Source organism: Rattus norvegicus, chromosome 6 (genome assembly GCF_036323735.1).
Source record: "Rattus norvegicus strain BN/NHsdMcwi chromosome 6, GRCr8, whole genome shotgun sequence".
Classification (NCBI taxonomy): domain Eukaryota; kingdom Metazoa; phylum Chordata; class Mammalia; order Rodentia; family Muridae; genus Rattus; species Rattus norvegicus.
Genome location: NC_086024.1, coordinates 25,934,212 through 25,951,915, shown reverse-complemented (window position 1 = coordinate 25,951,915; position 17,704 = coordinate 25,934,212). Strand labels below are relative to the sequence as shown.

Sequence of the window (17,704 nt, the reverse complement as noted above, 5' to 3'; positions counted from 1 at the left end):
AAAATAGTGTAAGGAAGATGTGTTCTTCATTCAAAAAAATAATGTGTGGGAGGTGGTAACCTAAGAAGGAGAAGGAGAAATGCTGCAGAACCAGTCACTACTTAACTAACCCTCAAACCCTTTTAGATACTGAGTTATTGTAGGATTGTCATCATCCTTCTAGAAGAACTGAATGCTAGCTTGTGGATCTGAATGGAGTCGCAGCTTGCAGAATGGAAAGACACCATGGTCAATAAACAGATCTTGTTTAGAGCCAGGGGCCCAGCATTGGGTGGCAGACGACCAACTTCCTTATCTGCAAATTGGAGGCAAGAGTATAGTGCTTGTGAGTTACGTTAAGATTAAACGTGTGAGCCACATTTTGTAAATGTCACAGAAGGATGCAAACATCAGTGTAGAGGGAGGGTACTGATTGAGTCAAACTTTTAAAGGTAGGGAGAACTGAATAGTCCAGTTTAGGCTTAGATATGAGCAGCGTAAGAAGAGTTGCTTATGTTCATGCCATGTAGCGTCTCAAAAACAGGGGGAGACCCTCAGTCTTCCAAATGGAACATTTATCTATCCATGGACATCTGATTGTTTACTGCTTGCAGCTAATCCTGATTGTCCTTCATTCAGTTGGATGATACATAGGACATTCTTATGGTAGTATTGCAGGTGTGTCTTTGAGGGCTCTGGAATAAAGGTTTAATCCATGGATAGGTCAAAATCTGACTAGAGATTGGGGATTGGTAGAACTATGGAAGGTGGTGCATGGTTAGAAGAGGTAGGTCATCGGCTTGGTATGGGAAGGGTGCATTTCCACCATGAGGTGGTAAGGTCTATTTTTACCGTAGGTCCAGAAGCATGAAATCAGCCCACCATATTCTGCAACCTCTGTGGCCATGAGCCAACTGCGTCTCTCCTCTCAGAAGTTATTTTTCTCAGGCATCTTGTCACAGTGAGAACGTAGCTGACTCCAACAGGGCGTTGAAATATCTTTTCATTCCTCCAGCAAAGTCTCATATTAGCAAATGGAGAGAAGAAACATCATCATTTAATTTTATCTTTGAAGTGATGAGTACAGATAGATAGGAGCACTGTGGCTGAAGGTAAACTTTATACACGTCATAGTTTTGCCCCAGATGAGGCTTGGAGAGAGAAGGCAGGTTTGCTGCCATTTGCATTGTTCAGTCATTCCAGCTTAGGTCGGTCATGGAGAAAGGAAAAAGCAGATCCTTTTAAAACTGTGTGCCCAGTACCTTTCTCCCCAGTTTCCAAGTTGGAACAGAGATGATAAAAAGGCTTTTAAAACGAAACATAACAAACTTGTTATTCTCCTATAATTTCGGACAGATGATGCTAACTAGAAAAGATGAAAACAAATTACTTATAAGCCTAAACTGGGCTATTCAATTGAACTGAAATGAGTGATTGATAGAGTTGCCTAAATAATTCAAGCCCAGTGGAATACTCTTGCCTTATCTGGATCCTGTTCTGACTTTCAGCTGCATGGTCCAGACAGTGATCTCAATTCTTAATTCATTTTGCATGTGTAGTCACCGACACGTAGCTTCAAAATAAGACCTATTTCATCAGACATTCCTAGCATGTATTTGTCTTTTTGCTTGTGAGAAATACTCTCGGAAGGTGAAGTTTGCCTAATTACCTAGTGCAGTTCACATTGACCCATATAATTAGTGGAAAATAATCAATAGTGTATAGATGTGTCCTGCCAAGATGTTGGAAAGAAACAGACACAGACAGGTGTCGGTGGATTTTAAATGAACAGGGAATAGGGACAGGGAGAAAAACCAACTCTACATCACTTTCACCTTGCTTATTGGGAATGCTCAGTAGCTGAAGTTATCAAGATTTAACATACATGGATAGAAATAAGCACTTAGGTCTGTATGTTGCCACAAGAGGTCATATACAAAACGATCTTGACAGAAATAGTCCATATTTCTGCGCAGGTTCTAATATTTAGGTAATAAACTTATAAAGTGTAATTAAGCCCATGGAAGTTTCCTAGAGTAAAATTTCAGATCTATCTTACTGGTCAAGGAAAATGAGCAATGTATTATGAAGCCAGAGTTACAGAGCAAAGCGAGAGGAGGTTCAACAGATGGAAAACAAAATTTTAAGAACTAGATGAGTAGAGAGAATCTAAAGAGATCAGAGAAACAAATGGCTTAGGATTCGGTAAACGTTGGTGTGCATACTTTTAAAGGCCTTAAAACTGAGTCTTAGTGAAACATAAATGACTAATAAGGTCAACATATCTTGAAGGCCTATGGTTACCAAGAACCAAGTTCAGCATTGTTAAGGGTGATACAACCACATGGTATGTTGTTCCAAAAATGTCCAGCCTGAGCCTAATTGAGCCTTCACAACTAAACTCTAGAGGATAGGGAATACTGAGGGTAAATTATCAGATAGGTACAGAAAAAAAAATCCATAATGTATGGCAGCATTGCCTTTTTATATTCATGCCATACAAACAAAGGATGATTTTTCTAGAACGAGACATAGGAGACATAGAGTAGATGGGGGTTAAATTAGTTTTCTCTCAAATGTTTTAAGTGCGTGTAGTGGTAGAGCAGGGAGCACTCATACCACCACATGTGTGGAGGTTGGATGTCAACCTGAAGGAGTTAGTTCTCTCTTCCTCAGGAGTAGAACCCGAGGTGTTAAGGTTGGCTATGAGCGACTTTACCCACTTGCTGAACCTAAATCAGATTACAAAGAAAACGCCAGATGTAAAATGTTTCAGAAACAAATGGAAACGTTGAACTGGCTATTAGATGTTACTTTGGAATTATTAATTAGCTGGGTGTGATGATAGTGTTGGGTTTATGGCAGGAATATGTTCTTGTTCTTGTGAGCTGAGTGGTAATAGTTTTGAGAGTGATGCACCATAATAGCTATAATTTTCTCTCATAATGTACTCCACGCACAGATGTGGAGAGATGTTAGTAGCTGTTGACTCTGAGAATTCAGCATGCAGATTACCATCATATAAGTCTTGGAATGACCTAGCATGTTTGGAAATTTTTTTTTATGAGAAGAAAGGGGAACTAACTAAATTTCCCTAGACTTACAAATAAAATACTTTGTTTTAGACTGGACTTGAGAAATGTAGCTTTAATACGTTGAATAAAATTTTGGAAAATGGTATTTGCCAGTTTTATCTTTTGATTGGGGCTGGGTATGAGGATTCCAGACATAAGATGTTGACCTGTAGCAAGTGTGAAGTGCTCAAGGGTCAACAGGAGGAGGGTTGTAGATAAAGATATGTAGTGTAGAGGGGTGGATCATCAAGACTTGATTATAGAATATTGCGAAGAAAATGAGTGTAGAGTACTGGCCTGTTCTGAGCTCCTTCACTTTGAAGCCTGGCCAATGCTCATTTGTCATCCAGTAGCTACCCCATGGGAGGAAGGACTTGAAGGAAGGTAACTGGCTGGACTTTAAAGGATAAATCCAACCTTTATTGGTGTCAGGAGTGATGTATTCTTGACTAGGGGTCAAAGTTTGGGGATTTATCCGTGAAATGTAAGGGTTATTGTTGGAGACGTTTCATGATCAGTGACTAGATCTCTGGGCAGAATATTTATGTCAGAGGAGGGCATTTCATTGGATGCTATGGTAAAGAGGAGAGAGAAATAAATAACAGTGGAAATTTCTGTAGCGATTTTCACTTTTGTAGAGCATGCCAAGATGGAGAAGGAGCCCTTATTTTAACTTTTGTACAAAGTGTTATTTATTTAATTTTTCATGGTCTAAAATATTTGCTTATGTTAGGATCAGTAGGCATCCCAAGAATCATTTAAAGAGTAGAAATAGAGAAGATATAAGGTGACTTTGAGGGAAGACTTCTTGAAGTAATTAGCAAGTCGTAGTCTTGACTAACTTAAGCTTCTATGTAACTGGGAGTAAACCGCTGTACTCCGTACACATTGGTAAGCATTGCCAGCTTGTTCCCACTCTGAGTGAGTTGGAGTTACAGCTCCAGTGGTTGCAATTACTAACTTTTTTGCAGGAAAACTTGTTTTCATGAGTTTGAAACTTGAACACTCCACCACCCAGTTTTCATCTACAAGGAGAGACCTAGTTTTATGAAAGTCCCCGTTAGATCTATTACTGCAGAGCGGAGATGTTAAATCTATGCATCCCTTTCATTGTGTAGGGTGACTTTTATTTCAAATCGGTTCCCTTAATAGTGACCCACATTGAGGTCTTCCATGGTGTCTACAATTGCAATTGTTCTAAATGGGTTTTACTGATTGACCAGTTTTTGAAAACAAGCCTTTTGCAGTGACCCAGTAATGCCAGATAGTTTGAAAAGGCCCCGATTGTGAAGTGTTTAGAATCATAACAATAGAGTTCAGGGTCCAGCTTCCGTGCTGGCCTAGTCATTGCCAGGTTACATAATCATGCGATCACCGTCTCTTTGTTGAGTGCAGTAACACGGCCTGTAATTAGACACAGGCGTCACAAAGAAGGCAAAGCAAAATGTCCCAAGACCTTCACATTGCAAATGCTGAAAGAGCAGAAAATTCCACACATAAACATCCCGACTAGCTATGAAAGTACAGAAATACTGGAAAACCCAAAGTAGATATAAACAGAACATTTTAATAGCTCTCCAACATAGATAAAGAGAATAAAATACCACACGAGCACACTTTCATAGACTGCAGCCATGGAAAGTTACAGAGATTAACACCACAGATCTTGTAGAAACTTCCATAAAGATTAAGAACAAATCATAAGCTACAAATTTGATGTTAAAGGTATCTAGCAAGCATTTTACTGGAGATTAGAACGAAAAGGAAGGAACAGTACATGATATAAACATACATTGGAAAAAAATCTGTTTTCGTTTGTTATCCATTTTATAAATAATAAGTCCTGAGGCAAAATTGAGTCTAAATGACACAAGAGCTGTTTGATCGTCTCTAAGAGGTGCCAGACGCTGCTGCTGGTGGTTCTTTCTGGGCAGGAAGAATGGAAACAGAAAGAACCAATGGAGAAAAAACATTAATTGGAGATAGGTGTCTCTTGTGCAACACCATCAAGGGCAAATAGCTCAGCGCTGAAACACACATGCGCACTTACCATCAAGGTAAAAAAACCAAAACAAACAAACAAAAAAACCCAAAAAAACTCAGTGCTGAAACACACATATGCGCACTTGCCCTCAAGGTCAAAAAAAGCTCAGCACTGAAACACATATGCGCACTCATGGTGTTGTAAAAGGGAAGCAGGACCACTCTGCGTTTGTGTTAAGGAAAAATAAACACTATTGAGAAATTAACAAGAAAGCTTGCACTGGAAGTGGAAAGCATCACAATTGCTTGGCTCAATGTACTATTTAGAAAGTGTGTGAAGAAAAACATCTTATCTTTATTTGCATAGATTCTGTATTCGAGACATTTGTTCCTGCTATGACTGGATACCTAACAAGCCCCCAACCCCATCCCTCCCCCCCAAACAATCCCAAGGTGGAACGGTAGAATGGTGGAACAGTTTATTTTGGTTCAGGTTTGATGTTGAGGGAGTAGAGTCCTCAATGTTGGGGAGGAATGGTGGCTAGAACTGCCTTAGTCCTGGGGATCGTGAGTTCGTGGCAGGGCATCCTCACATCTTTGAGTATGGGGCAGGCCGAGATGGAACTTTCAAGGTCCGTACTAGTACTCTAGTTTGCTAACTATGTTCCAAGGCCAAAAGGTTCCACAACTCCTTCAGATAGCCCCATCAGCAGGTATCCAGGAATGCAAGACTCTGAGGAACGCTTTACTTTAAAAGCCTAACAGAGACCAATGAAAGACTGGGGAAGTAGATGTAAGGCCTGCAAAGCCCATGTCAGGTAAAAAAAAAAAGAGGGAGGGAGGGACGAAGAAAGGGAGGCAGAGGCAGAAAACAGGGAGATGGGCTGCAGGCTTCCAAAGTAATGGGAAAATAATTTATTTCCCAGTTAACAGAGCTAAGACACTAAGTTTTGTTTAGAAAGCTGCTCTTTAGTTTCTATATATTTTAGACTTTGTAGATTAATGGGGTGAGGCTAGAGCTAAAACTGTAACCTTAGCTGTGTCCCAACAGTGTGCTGGATTATCTCAACACTTCTACACTGGCTATTTCCCTAAATGGAACCCAGAAACCGCCAAAACAGATTGGATAAATAAATGTGGGGCTGGTGAAGTGGTTCGGTGGGTAAAGGTGCTTGCTGCCAAGCCTGAGTCCCTGAGTTTGAGCCCTGGGATTCACATGGTGAAAGGAGAGAAATAACTCCCACAGGTTGTCCTGTGATCCCCTCATTCATGCTATGTCCCATGCAGATGTCACCCCCAAATACATTAGTAGATGCAGTGAAACTTTTTCAAAACAATAAATCCTTCTAAAACCTTGACCTCTCAATTAGACAGTGCTCCTGTCTGCAGGTAACAGCATTAGCTGCCTGGCTCAGCGAAGGAGAGAGTGAATGTGTAGCCTGCTTTCTCCTTGCTCTTGACTCAGACAGGTCCTGTGTCTTGAGGGCTGGTGTTGTTTGTGAGATGTGAGGAGGGTCAAAGCACAAAGACCTTCATGTGTTACAGGTGCTTCTTGTCCAGAGGTTTGGGAAGCAGAACTGGATTTCCCAGTGAGCTACCTTTCTCCCTGAGCAGAGCTCCTAGCTGGGGTATGCTGATCACATTTACAGAAATTTGGCCTTCTTCTGGTTAAATAAGTCATCAACACCAGCCACTTCCTATGCCATCTGGGTTTTTCTTCAGTGTCCTTCTCAAGTGCTCCTTTGTCCTAACGCAAGAAATACTTAATAAGGTGTTAGCAAGTCTCATGTCTCTAGTGTCTCTTACATGGCCACTCTCTGTATCCGTCTTTGCCAGACTTTACCTGTGTCAATAGCAGAAGGTTTTGCTAAAGGTGTTTTGCACATCTTAGTGATAGGTTCTGGAGTTCTTAAATGTTCGCTGGTCTGGTTCCAGAAACTTCTGCCAGACAGCCTGTGATGGGGGCCTCTTGCCTGGAGCGGAGAAAGATCAGCAAAATACAGGGCTAGGATCCAAAGGAGGTGGGGGAACACCACATGTGAGAGAGAACATACCTCCGTGTCACTGAGTGTCTGCCAGCCTCGAGGAGAACTGCTAGTTTTACTTGGATGAGGAATGTGGAGCTCAGACATTGGGAGAGTCAAATATAGATTCTCAGAATTGGGGTAGCATGCTTCACAGAATGGGTGGGACCCAGACATGGTACTTCCTGTAGCTTAACATCCAGTCTTCCTCCAGGCAAGTGCCTCAAACTCATCAACCTGGAGTCTTTACTCTCCCTGACCTGTCCACACAGAAACAGGCCTGCGTCAAGTCACTGTTTTTCCCTGACTCTCTTCTCAGCTGTTTTTCCATTTTATTGGCCATGAAAATATTTTTACCATGACATGGGATATCATCAAGCTTCCATATTTTACCTTTAAGGCACACCAAAACCATAAACCTACTAATTAGTAGACTCTTGGTTTTCACACAGGATCAGACATTGAAAATAATTATGACCCAGAGTTAGGGCTTTTGGTAAGCCACTTCTGATACTGCAAACGTTCTGAGTGTGTTTGAAGAGAACATAGCTTGCCTTGATGGAGTTTTAGAGTCTATACACTGCAAGGATGTTTAAAAACTTATAACTGGTATTGGCTCTAAGGAGCTAAAAGTCATTTCTTATCCCTATTCTATTTGATTAAATTAATATTTTCTAAACTGAAGTTGACTCATCTGGCTTACTAAGAATAGTTTGGAGTATGCAATAGAAGCAACAGTTCCATGAAGTATTCTGAGAGATGATAAGATTTTTTTTCATCTCTTCCCCCACCATTTCTGATATGCGAACTATAGTGTCACATTTTTCTTACTCTTTCATTTCCCCTTCTTCTGCCTCCCTTTATGTATCAAATTATTTATATGCAAGCTGAATACTTGCTTCTAAAAGATTGTGTCCAGGGGCTGTACATGGTGCTACTGCCGTTTCATCGTTTATCTAAGGTTTATTTTAATTTTAATTATGTGTATATGGGTGTGGGATGCAGATGAGTCTAGGCACCCTCACAGGCTAGAAGAAGTCATCGGATCTATAGAAGCTGAGGTTACAGGTGGTGTGAATACCCTGACATGGGTGTTGGGACCTGGATTCACATCCTCTGCAGGAGTCGTATATACCCTTAACCACTGAGCCACCTCTCCAAGCCTGCTATCGTATAGTTCTGACTTGCCTGAATTAAAGGGAAAACCATTCCTGAATTGAGAAAGATTGGTCTTTACTGATGATCATCATATGACTTTTTATCTTAAGGACCCTGAAAACTTGCAATGACCAAGTTAACTCTAGTTTCAAGGTTTTTCCAGCACTCAGACTGTTTTAAACATATTTTTAGTTCTGAAAAATATTCTAGAATGTGAACTGATATTTCGAATAAGACAGAAATAACTCCAGCATAACCTTTTTGCAGAGGGCTTGATGAGAATGGGCAAGCTGTGACAACAGTTAAGAACACAGTCTTCACATTCTGTCGCTTTCAGGCAAGCCTCTCAGTGGAACAGTATAGTTTTATAAAATTGAGAGTTGATAGAGAACATTCACAGCCATGGCCACATTTGATCTCTGAAACACCGTGAGAGAAAAGGAAAGTAGGTTTTCAAGGACCCCAGAGGTGGGGACTAGCATGTGCTAATTCATTGCATTCAGTTATACTAAGCTGGCCACTTCCTGGGCCTATTTCATCACATTTTGAACCACGGAGCCTCTTGAGACATCTGGCTTCTGTGTTCTTCTGTTGTGACACTTTTGACATCTTTCCTTCTTTTTAAAATTATAGGTACTATCAATACAGTACATGTACAAGGCAGATGGGCAGAACGATCTAGACAAACATCAGTTACAGTGAATACCTTATTGTGTTGCCTCCAAAACCATCCTGACTCAAGGGTCATTTCCTCCAGAGTTTTCTTCAATGCCCTTCCTTTCTTCGTCTCTGATTGCCCTGGAATCTAGTCAGACTGTTGCTGATTTGTGTGCTCTTCTTGCTGTTACACTTGTGCTTTTCACGAGGGCAAGGCCACTTAGGATGAACTGCATAAAGGGGACCTAAGAATGCTTGCTAGTTTTATCCATGCTGCTCTAGTTGGGCCAGGGTGCATGACTACAGCAAACCTAGCAAGTGCTTTCATTTTACATGGACTGGTTCTTGGAGGAAAATAAAGCACTCTACCTTATACACTCCCTGGATATCCCTATAATAAATACTATTGATCTACTACTCACAATACTTGATCTTTGACAGAATTGAACCATGACAATACTTGATCCCCATAGCCGGGAAGAGAGATGCTTTCAGGAATATTGATCCCACTTCTCACTACTCACCGGCCAGGTACACAGTCCTGTCTGACAATTCTGTGGGTGGCAGTGCATGCCACAATTTCATGTGTTGAAACCTCTGATCTTACTATATTGGAGTAGAGGCTAAAAGGAGACAGTTGAGGTTAAATAAAGTCGTAAGGGTGGGACCATGGCGTGATATGATTAGTATCATTAGAAGAAAGGATTCCAGAATACTTGGCCTGTCTTCTATCTCTCTTCCTGTAGACTCCCAATCAAGAGATGGGATACAGAGGCAAACAGCTGCTGCCTACAAGACAGGAATTGCCCACGCTAGCTCCTCAGCTTTGGGCTTCCAAGCTCTACAACTGAGAAATGAATGTCCGTTGTTAGAGCCATGCGTTGATTTGGGGAAGATAGATCAGTTGGTAGGGTTTGTGCCACGCGAGTATGAAGACAGGAGTTCAGTCCACAGAATCTGTTTATAAACACACAAACAAAAAGAGATAGGCATAGTGGCGGGGTGTTGTAATCTCAGAGACAGGAAGTCTCTTGGAACTTGTAGAGCAGCCAGCCTCGGTTTCTTGGGGAGCTCCAGGCCACTTAGAAACCATGACTCACAAAACAAGATGGGCAGCACCTGAGACACAATACCAAGGTTGACCTCTAGCCTCTACACACCTGTGCACAGGTGCACACCCACATATATACACCCAAAGGCATTGAGTTTATGGTAGGTTGTAATGGCAGCCAGGTAGATAGAAGAGTGTTTAGGGGCTGGGATACGTTGGGAAGCCAGTGACTGTTGGCAGGGATTTCTCCCGTCATATGTGGAAGGGCAGTGGACAACACAAGCTTAGTTCTTGCTCCAGGGATGTAAATGAACCTGTTGCTTTTATTTGTGACCTTCAGTTTTTCTACTGAGTTATGTCCAAACCACAGGTAATTAGTAGTTTTATGTTTTGTGTACTTAGGTGGGACCCAGAACTGAAAACTTAACCAAATGGGAAGCCTTTGTTAAATATTGCATAGTTCTATGAGGCCTGACATGACCTTTCTTCCTTTCTATAGAGACGAAAAGGGAACTGCCAAGCAACGATGTGATGTTTAAGGTAGAGAGGTGTCCAGCATAGTTAAAGAAATAAAAATCACTCTGTAGGTGATCTGGTTGCCATAGCAACAGCAGGCATGACTCTGTGCCCATCATTATTTTTCTTCATCTACCAAAGCTCCTTGTTTTTAATCCATATCCCTGTCAATAGAATTTAAAATAAATTTAAGGTGATGAGCATTTATGCAAATGTAGCAACAAATCTGGTATTTTGGATGCAAACTAAAATTTATAATAAAAATGAAATAAATTTGACTGCTCTCTAGTACTCCAATTTATGTTTATATTTTATGTTGCTTTTCTATAGAAGAAAGCTTAGTGAGAATTATGTAAGAATAAGTCATAGTAGAATTTATTTATTCTTTTAGCAGTTCAGGAAGACCAACAATACATAGATCACAATCTGGAAGACTTGTCTGTCAAAATTCTGAAATCACAGAGGCAGAGAAAGTAAAGAACTGGATTCCTGGATTCTGTTTTTTTTTTTTTTTTTTTTTTTTTTGGAAAAGATATAAAGGAGAATCATATGACATGCCCTTAAGAATACTGTCCCCTTTGTATGTTAACTTTAAAAACGGATCCTTACTGTAGTGTTACTTTAAAAATACCATTTCATAAACTAAAGTAGTTGTCCGGGGTTCCTTGAATGCATGGTTTGGCTTCGGCAGGCTTTAAGCAAATATACGGTCAGAAATCAGTGTGGATACATTTCCAGCTGCTAATGCCCTAGTTACAGCAGATACTTTTTAAAATCAATACCCTGAAATATCAGAGGATTATGCATATATCAGATACCACAAATGCCAACATTGTTTTAATTACTCTAATAAAAGAAGGCTGGGTAGACATAAAAAAAAATAAAAAAGAACTTGCCCATGAAGAATGTTCTGCTCAAGCCAAAGCAATTTTTTTACAAGTTCTTTTAGAAAATCTGGAAGCATTTAAGCATTTTCCTCTTCTTTTTATGGGACAATGCCTGTTGCCCTGCCAGTGAGCCACGGTACAGAATTCCCTGTCAGGACAATGGTCCCTATAGAATCAAATATGTTGTTCTCATTGCCTTAATGACAATGTTAAAAATTGGAACATTTAGCATTGACTCATAAAAGCGAATATTTTTAACATGTTAGAGCAGGGACATGAAAGAGCTCTTGGTAAAGCTTTCCAGTTTAACTCGAGGCCAAAGTTGAGGCCATTTTGTGTGGAAGGTGGACAGGAGTTACCTTGTGGAACGGGAGTGGTTTCTGCCGTCATGAAATGTTCATAGCAGCCATGACCCGGGATGGGATTAGATGAACCCAATCTCTCCCACACAGTCAGTGTTTCTTCATAAAGGGCTTTATTCTTGTTTTTATGGGAAGATATGAAGGATTTTTTTCATGAAATACAACTCATATTCTTCAACATCACAATAATGAGGCTTTTGCTTGGTAAAAGATATTCAAGGTTTTGTGTCAGCAACTTTTGAACAGCAAACCTTTGAATGTGAGTAGACATGAGAATAACAGAGGGTCATTAAAGACTGATGTAGCTATGTGATGTGGGTAAATAGGCCATCCTGCGGCTCTGCATACATGCTCCATACATGCAAACTCTACATCTCTATGAAGGTCATGAATACCTCTGAGAAGTTGCTTATTGATAATAAAATGACTATTGTAACTATCCTTTATAATTAGAAAGGAACCGTGTAATTCCAGGTAGGTAGAGAAACTTTCATTTTGTGTGCAAGTTGGCAAGAGAGGGCTGGAATGACCTTATGGTCATCACCGATGCAGCGGCTCTGGCTTATCCTTTGAGAATAAGTAGGGACAGTACAGAGCCATGGGCTCCAGTAGTCAGGCTTGTAGGGAGGGGACAGTTAAGGGACACTCATCCTTATAGGGAAACTGTGATAGAGTTGAACATTCACCACTATTCCCAGCCACCTCCGTCCTTCTCTTGGGGCTTCATAAATCATTAAATTTGAGAAGATTGATTGTATATCAAACCAATTGGTTTGTCTTTGCTTAATTCGTTTTGTTAATGAAGAGATTGACATGCAGGGAGTTCATTTAGTGTCTCCTGTTGAGTTGTGGCAGATAGGGACAACTCCGAAGGTTCCTGGTTCTTAGTCCTCTGTTCTTTCCATTAGTCTACCCTCTTGCACTGTCTCTCCATGGGACACAGTCTCACACATGGACACATGGACACATGTCTGCACACACACACACACACACACACACACACACACACACACATGCATGCACGCGCACAAGACTTAAAAAATTGGTCAGTAGGGCTAGAGAGATGGCTCAGTCATTAAAGGATAGACTCACAACCAAAAATATAAAAGAAAAAAATAGTCAGTATACCATTGAAAATGTGCTAATGTGGGGGTCTGGAGAAATGGCTCAGCAGTTAAGAGCACTGCTCTTCCAGAGGTCCTGAGTTCAATTCCCAGCAACCACATGGTGGCTCACAACCATCTGTAATGAGATTTGATGCCCTCTTCTGGTGTGTCTGAAGACAGTGACAGTGTGCTCATATACATAAATAAATAATCTTTAAAAAAAAAGAAAATGTGCTAATGTACATTTGATAGGTAGAAGTTGGGTATTTGTTTTGGCGTTATGATTCCCTAGATCAGCATTTCTCAACCTGTCATTCATGACCCCCTTGGGTGGAACCACTATCTCCAAAAAGATTTACATTACAATTCATAACAGTAACAAAATTACAATTCTGATGTAGCAAAAACAATTTTTGGGGTTGGGGGTCACTGCAAAATAAGGAATTGTCTTAAAGTTTTCTTTGACTGAACTTCAACTTTCCTGAAGGGCATTTAATCCAGGTGTTCTTTTTTTGTTTTGTTTTGTTTTGTTTTGTTTCTTTTGTTTATTTCCAAATGAGTTTATCTTAAATATATTTTTCTTTGTTTCCCATAAATACTCTATTGTGACTTGTCATGCTTTCATTTCTGGGTCTCAAATGCAGAAAACTATACCTTCCTTTTTTGATGTGTATGTTTATGGGTATGTGGTATGTATGTAGATATGCATGTTTGAATGTGCATGTGGAGGCCTGAAGTTAACATCCAGTGTCTTTCTTGATTATTTTCTACTGTATTTATTGAGGTAGAGTCTCCCTCAGAACCCAAACATTATCAGTTCTGTTCCCTTTAGAAAGCCAACTTGTTTATGATAAGTACACTGTCACTGTCTTCAGACACACCAGAATTGGGCATCAGATCTCATTACAGATGGTTGTGAGCCACCATGTGGTTGTTGGGAATTGAACTCAGGACCTCTGGAAGGACAGTCAGCACTCTTTTTTTTTTTTTGGTTCATTTTTTCGGAGCTGGGAACCGAACCCAGGGCCTTGCGCTTCCTAGGCAAGCGCTCTACCACTGAGCTAAATCCCCAGCCCCTAGAAAGCCAACTTGTAAGGGGGATGCCCGGTTCTGTCTCTGAAGTGCTGGGATCTCGGTAGGATGCTTTTCCTTCCTGATGTTAACGTGGACTCTGGAGAATCCAAATTTAGGAATTCTCATGTTTGCACAGCAAGTACCTTCTCTCCTGAGCCCCAAATTATACCCTTTTAAAGGCTTTTATTTCTCTATCGATCAATTAGCCATTTATATCCCCGTCTCTACTCTTCCTTAACATATGCCAAGTTTTTTAATAGAAGCAATGTAAAACCTATTTGCCATTGGGAAGGGCCAGTGTGGCTACTTCTCTGTCTCCTGGCTGACTTTTAGATCCAACTAGAAGTTGAATTCCAAATTGGGAAAATTCTCCAGAGCTTAGCATCACCCTGCTCTCTGCCTCTCTGTACCCTCTATTTGTTCCTTCAGGTCCAGCTGCCTTGCTCTGTGCTTACCCTCTCTGCCCATAGTTGGTGATTGGGCCTTTGCATTGAGAGAACTGTTCCATCCCTCTGGAGTCTCAGTCCTTGTTTCAGCTCCTTCCTGAGCTAGACCTGTATGCTTTTGCAAGGGTTACAATAAATCAGATTTCTTGTTTTCTCCTGGATTTTCCCTCAATGCAGTCCTGGAAATACTTTTAAAATTCTGTCATGCTTTAATGTTTTACGTTTATTTTCTCCTTTGGTTTAGTGATGTATTTTCTTTTTGAGAAAGGGCCTTTTTTTTCTAGCTTCAAATATTGATACTTCATTATAAATGATCCTTAATAACAAATTGAGTTACATATATGTGATAGGGATTATTTTAAGCACGTGTCTGCATTGTCACTTTTAAATGTCTTAACTGTTGAGAGTAAACAGTAGGCCCTTGACATGTTTCTGTTCTTATGGGGTGACCCTTCTCTTTTAGTTAGGGTCTTATTGCTGTGAATAGATGCCATGACCATGGCAACTCTTGTAAATGAAAACATTTAATTGGGGCTGGCTCACGAGTCCAGAGGGTTAGTCCTTTGTTCACAGTGGTAACATGCAGGAACCATGGTGGTGGAGAAGGACAGAGTTCTACATCTGTCAATCCAGGAGCAGAAAGGCAATAGGAAGAAAGAGTGACTTGGTTTCAGTGTTTCAAACCTCAAGCAGACATATTTCCTCTCACAAGTTTTACCTAGTCCATTTAGAGCACATTTCCTAATAGTGCCCTATGAGTCTATGAGAAACATTTTCATTCAAACCACCACACCTTCTTATGGTGAAGTATTTGAACAATTTTAACAGAAGCCTTCTCAGAGCCTATAAGATGGGCAGCTCTTTAATCTTGGTTGTAGTTTTATCCAGGCTGGAAGACAGATGAATGATACCTGGAACTCATCCTACATTGTTCATCAAAGTATAGTGGAGGTTATCCCAAAGATCTCCAATCACACAGCTGCTTAGCCATTCACAGCTTTCACTGCACTGTGAAGTCAGGGTTATTGTTGTAGTGTCTCATTGCTGGTCCAGAGAGGTGGGACAATCTGTGGGATACCCCAGTGCTGGTAGGAAAGTGGTGTCTAGGGGCTTTCAACAGCACTCTTCTCCTTGACTCCTGGGATTCCCATCTCCAGGACTTGACAGAGTGAAACAAACATTCTTGGAATGAGAATCAGTTCTAATGTAAAGTGTTGTAAAACCAGGCTCTAACATCCATAACAACCTTCCCCAGTCACCATGCATCTCTGGAGCAACTCTACTAGTGAGCTTTTTCATTGTCAAAAATGATAAAGATGAGAAATGATTAAATGTTGCCAGATGGTAAGTTTTGAATGTTGATTCCACTCCTGGATTTGTGAGGGCCTAAAGGGGACCATGTTCACAATTTAACCTCAATAGCAAACTTAGGTGGTTTTACCTCAGAAGTGAGGTGGAGGTCAGAAGATGTAGTCTTAAGAAGGTAAAAAAGACTTTAAGTAGATTGGTCATAATCAGTTGATTATTTATAATGAGCCACACAATTGATGACCTTTAATACATTTATACCTTTGTGCCATTATTTATAATTATTTTGCATTGTGAAATAATTATACTCTTAACATTACCAAGTCAAATAGCATTATGCTCTAATTTCTCAGAAACCTCCCTTAACCTTTCGTGCTAATGAAGGGACACTTTAACCCTATGCACTGTGCCAACATTCTGTGATTCTTCAGTGACCTGATCTTCTGACCTATGGACCCCATAAAGATAAATAGAGAAGAGAAGTCTAAAACTTATTTCTACCATTCAGATGCCAAGGTCAAATGGAGCTGTTAGTTTTCCCATCTTTTGTCTTATTTCCCTAAGTGTAGCAGGCAGAGGTTTAGAGCCGGTGAAGACTCTAGAGATGAAGTAGAAACAGACAAAGGAAAGGGCTATGATTCATCCTCCAGACCTAGCCCTGTTATAAACTTTGGACAACAGTATTTGAACTTGACTCTATCCTGCACTAGTCTGTATTTTCTACACAGAGTCTTATAACCTAGCAGCACATACTGACCTCAGAGCTTTGCCTTCTGGCCATTCCTGAGAGATGACAGTGAGGCTCAGCTCCCACCGTCTCCTGTTACTTAAGTAGGAACATTGACAGTGTCAATGGTGTGAGATGAGGCCCCTCTGCCTGTGATTTGGGATCTTCAGGTCTGCCTAAACTCTTTAGTATATAATGGGCTTGCTGTATCTCAACATTACTATCTTGTATACAAGTAGGCTTGTCTCGGCTCTATCCTCCAGCTGATCCTCACAGACAGGGTTGCCTGAACACTCTCCTGGCCCTATCCTAGTTGGATCCTCGAAGACATTAGTGCTGAAGGTTATAAGAGCTTTCTGGGGAGCTAGAGCATGTTTAGCTTGGGAAAGTACAAAGGTGTGAATTGGACTCTGGATTGCTTCACGCAAGGTGCATTCTGAAATCTTTGATAGTCTCTGAGAATGTGGCGGTTGACTCCATGGGAAGAAGTCTATTTGTGCTTTCAACTCGCAAAACCCACATTGATCCCCGAATACAAATGGGGCTAGGGGTGCTATGTCCACATGAGTATATCTTGCTGAGAAGCAGAATGCCCCCAGTCTTAGAGCAAAGCATCCCAACCTCATTCTGTGATTGGTTGTTCTCTCCACAGTGTGGGAGAGTCGCATCTTGGCCTAACCCACCACCACCACTCTGATTACTTGCAACTATACTCAGAGAAGACTTGTAGCATCTAGTGGTCTTGGGGAAAAGCCTTGGGTGTGACCACAGAGGTCTTTCACGTCTTGTTTCTTGCTATACACTGAAGCCTCTTTATTCTTAAACAGCTGGTGGGACCGATAGAAAACTTTGTACCTTATAACCATGACTTCACCCCTCATAGCTCATTGCTACACTGTGTAGACCAGTTCTGGGACACATGAACAGTACCATGGTACCCACCCACGCATCCCATTTCTTCCATCAATTTGGATGGCTTGTGCTGCTCTTGGCTGTAGACCCGCAAAAACAAAGCCATGGGATAAAGCAGCCTGGATCGTGTAATGAAAACCTTGTACCTTTTTCAGAGGCCCAGTAGAGGGAAATGATTTATTTTTGCCCTACCAAATAAAACATTCTAGGAATCCAAGGTGAAAATTGGATTTTAACTGCTACTAACATTTTGAGCATATAAAATCGGCAAGTGTTGAGTGCTTTGCCTGATTAAGAGAAGAGCCTGGAGTCTGGTACAAGAATGAGCTGTGTGCAAAGTGGTTGGTGTCTCGAATAAACCCAACCAGTTTATGAAACTAGGAGCGAATGCTAAGCAGATGTGGGCAGCTAGGTTCCAGCAATGGAGACCTCTGTTTTTG

The 17,704-nt window shown here is 40.9% G+C and overlaps 1 protein-coding gene across 10 annotated transcripts in view; it reads left to right on the top strand.

Annotated features, from left to right (window-relative positions):
- Positions 1–17,704, top strand: part of Ltbp1 (latent transforming growth factor beta binding protein 1) — a 395,722-nt gene that overhangs the window by 225,431 nt on the left and 152,587 nt on the right. The gene's annotated exons all lie outside the window — the stretch shown is intronic.